General features: G+C 39.4%; 2 non-coding genes across 2 annotated transcripts; both read left to right on the forward strand.

Moving 5' to 3' along the window:
* The first annotated feature begins 495 nt into the window (after positions 1-495).
* Positions 496-582, forward strand: TRNAS-GGA. Its single transcript has one exon. It is a non-coding gene; the product is annotated as a tRNA-Ser (tRNA).
* A 3531-nt stretch (positions 583-4113) lies between these two features.
* Positions 4114-4186, forward strand: TRNAF-GAA. The gene has a single exon. It is a non-coding gene; the product is annotated as a tRNA-Phe (tRNA).

The following is a 4186-nucleotide window of genomic DNA, read 5'->3' on the forward strand; positions in this document are numbered from 1 at the left end:
TAATTCGATTCTAAAAAAATCGATAATAGATATTTTATTCTGCTCAAATTGTCCCGACAAGGAGAGATATTCAATATTTGAATCAGATTGGATTTTGTAGTATACCAATGTGAGCCAAACTATTACTATTTCATCTAACTTGAATAACCAAGGACTAAATTTGACTATAGATTCTGATAACTCGAGAAGTTTTTATTTGGTTATTATCCAAAAAGAAAAAAGAAAGGTTTAACAAGCCATGAGAAAATAGAGTAAAGTAACCATATGTTCTGTTTGCATAACGTGTATACGCCACGCCATACAATCAAAATAGAAACATGGGACGATTCCAGAATTTTGAATAGATCTGTGGGGATGAGAGAAGTTGTTGTTGAGAAATATGAAATTGGAAAGGAAGTCAAACTCCCTATGGAACATGTGATCGGTTGTACCTGTACTTTAGTGATACGAAAACTCGCTATTCACTCAGTTTCTGGTCAATAATAAGATTATGTAGGAGAGATGGCCGAGTGGTTCAAGGCGTAGCATTGGAACTGCTATGTAGGCTTTCGTTTACCGAGGGTTCGAATCCCTCTCTTTCTGTTTCTGTTAATTCACCAACGTTACCGACCACAATGAAATTTCTAGTAAGAGGAAAATCCGTCAACTTCCTAAATCGTGAGGGTCAAGTCCCTCTATCCTGTAGCGACCCGACCTCAGACGGTCAAGTCTCTGTGCTTAAGTGTCATCCCTGGATCGGTATGCTGACACACACAGTACTCGAGGATTTATAACAGAGGTAAATCACATGTATAAAATAACGTAAATACTATTACCTCAATCCAAATAGCGGAAGTAACAAGGTTGTGGATTCCCATCAACACCAACAGCAAAGCTGAGTATAGGAATCGTAACCCTAATGTATCACTTACTCGTCGTAAAATCCTGCAACATGAGACGTTGCAGCCACAAAGGGTCAGTACATTGAATGTACTGGCAAATTCACACCATAGAGCAATGATGAATAAAGGCTATAACTCCATGCATATTTGGCTGGTGGAGGCTCTATGGTTATAGTTTTGCGTAAAGCCAATTTTTCCCTACTACAAAGGAATATATTTTATTTAACTACAAAGTTGGTTGATAAAATATTGAGAAGGTAAACCCCCTCTCAATCCCAAATTAAAGTCATTAACAACCCAACAATATTAATTAAGAGTGTTGAGATACATGTGAATACTCAAGTACTAGATACTCAAATTTGTCTATAACCGGGGACACGGCTAACCATGATTAGTTTGTACACTCTGCAGAGGTTTGCGCACTTTTCCCCACAAGACTCGATCGCCTCCGTTGAATTTCTCGCACTACATGGTGTTTGAGAAACGGATAACCGAGACACAGTCTTTTAGAAACATTAACTCTCTACTCCGGGTTGACCATACCAAACCTACAAAACCCACTACCTGCTGATCTACCTCTTCAAGAGCTTCACGTAACTTACTCAACTATGCTAGAGCCCATAATAGCTTGTGGCTGCACACGGAAGTTTCTAGCATGAATAATCTCAGTTCCCTTTCAGCCTGGGTGGCGGTCCATAGGAAAATCACACGGTAACCCCGGGATTTCCAAAAAAACAGGCAATCACTGGATACCCCAGGTGCCTCAATCCACGCAGATGTGTATTTAAGTTGCCACCTTAAGTAAACCATTAATTACAATCTCACATCTGTCATGGAAACACTCAAACCCAATCCATGTCTACGAGCATAGCATGGCAATATAAGCAACGCGTAGAAATAACTCTCGAGGGTTTGATATGAAACAGGGTAATAGGTTCTACCTCAACAGCTACTTCCCAATACCCACATGTTATCAACCTACTCATGCAATGTTTGAGGGTGAAACTAATGCATAAAAACTGGGTAATAAAGAGGTATGATCAAAGTGTGAACTTGCCTGCAATGTTGATGAAGATGAATCACACTCAAAACTCTTGATAGTTCTACTCGTCACACTCTGGTCAATCTATCGTAATCAAGCAATAGTAACCACACATAGGCAATCACTCAAAAGATCGGGAAGAACGAAGAAGACAGTTCAGAAAATGTCAAAACCAAGCAAATAACTCTTGCAACATAAAACAATTTCTAACAGTACCAAAATTATGTGAATTTGGCCTTCTCAGAAAGTTTAGGTCAAGAGCTTCGAATAGCAAAAAGAATCAGTTCAAACGGAGCTTCGGAACTCAAGTTATGATCAAACGAAGTTCAAATTCTAATCTGATCTAATTCAAATTTTAAACTTTCAAAAACATGTTTGAGTTGGATTACTGGATACAAGAATCATAACAAAGAAGTGGGCGTTGGTTTCGTCTAATTCCGACTAACGAGTAAAAAGTGATCGTTTTAAGAATAGGGACTAATCTGTAAAATAAAACAACTACAACTAGGTCCCTGGCGTAAAATAAACAGAAAACGAATAGAATAAATAACGAACGCTCGTTTATAAGATCTAAATAGTGGACGTTCGCTGTTTAATAAAACAAAAAAATAGATCTAGTCTAGGGTTTAAAGAAACCAAACTTAAAATAAAACCGGATCGGACGGCGGTTATACCGGTTCGCAGTGGTTTGGCGGTTTTCGAGAGAAAACCGGCGGCGGCGCGGTTGAACTTCGGCGAGTCTGGCGAGCGGCGGCGGATGGCTCCGGCGAGCGGCGACGGGCAGAGACAGCGGCGAGCGCGACGCGGGGCAGCGAAGTCGGAGGTGGCGGCGGTGACGGCTCCGGCTGACGCATGCGGCGGCGGCGGCGGTGAGATCCGGCGGCGGTGGCGCTTTGCGAGGAGAGGCGAGGCAAGGAGAGAGAGAGAGAGAGACGGGGCCCGGGGCGGCTTTATAGGGGGAGGGGCGGCCTCGGGAGGCGTGGAGAAGGGGCAAGGGGAGGCGTGCCCGACCGGGACTCGGCGGCGGCGGCGGAGTCGGCCACGTCCCGAGCTCGGTGACGGAGGCGGTTGGCGAGCTGGGCTGGGCCTGGCTGAGGAGCTCGGCCGGCCCAGTCGGCAGGAGGATTTTTTTAAATAAAAAACAGACAAAGAATTAAAACAAAAGGGATAAGTACAAAATATAATATAGGCATATTATATATCAAAAATTTCAAAAAAAGATTTTCTACAACATGGACATTTTTATAGCGTCAAATAAAAATCACACTAATTTAAATAAAGCAAAGAGTGCTTCTGCCCTAGTAAAATCCAGTAAGAATCATTTTAAAAAATACCAAAATTAATTCAAATTTATTTCTCTCCAATTTTATGATGTAGGGAATCATGTTACCCTATTTTCCATATATTTTACTTTTGGAGAAAAATAATTTGAATAAAACTCAAATAACCCCAAATTTGAAAATAAATTCAAAAGAACTTTGAATTTAATTCTTTGAAACTCCCAACTCATATTTCATATGTATTGAAGAAGTCATTTTATCTTCTCTCGTGAAAATCATTGAGTTGCATAAAGTTTCAGAATTGGAAATATTTTCCAAATGAAATTCAAGTATTTTCAACACCCCTTGTCATTTAAATAAATGGAAGAAGTCATGTCATCTTCTCTCTAGGGTTTTGTGATGAAAAGAACTTGAATTCACAAAGATCATAAAAGCAAAAATGAAAGTTTGGGAAAGTCCTTTTATTCCCTCTCATTTTAACTTTCAAAAGTTTCGAATTCACTCACTTTCAGTCAATCAATCAAACAATCAATCAAAACTATCTATTTGTTTATAACATTCCAAAATTTATAATTTTGGGATGTTACATATCCCCAATAAAAACCCCATTTTACTTCCTAACTATTGTACCAACCTCTATTTTTCATTAATGGTTCAAACAAGATTCACTATCTTTCTTATTCTACTCTTTCACAAACGGATCCGAACTGACTTCTTTGGATCTTATCCCATTCATACAAATGAACATATTATAGTATAGGCAAGTAATCCCTATTATTAAGTAAGTCATTCACAATCCATATCATTATCCTGATATTTACTAAGTCCAATTTGAGAATACTTTTTCCTTTTTTAGTCCCTTTAATTGACATAGATACAAGTACTCTACTAGGATGATGCACAATAAATAGTCAGGATAGCTCAGTTGGTAGAGCAGAGGATTGAAAATCCTCGTGTCACCAGTTCAAATCTGGTTCCTGGCA

Source organism: Triticum dicoccoides, chromosome 6B (assembly GCF_002162155.2).
Source record: "Triticum dicoccoides isolate Atlit2015 ecotype Zavitan chromosome 6B, WEW_v2.0, whole genome shotgun sequence".
Lineage (NCBI taxonomy): Eukaryota > Viridiplantae > Streptophyta > Magnoliopsida > Poales > Poaceae > Triticum > Triticum dicoccoides.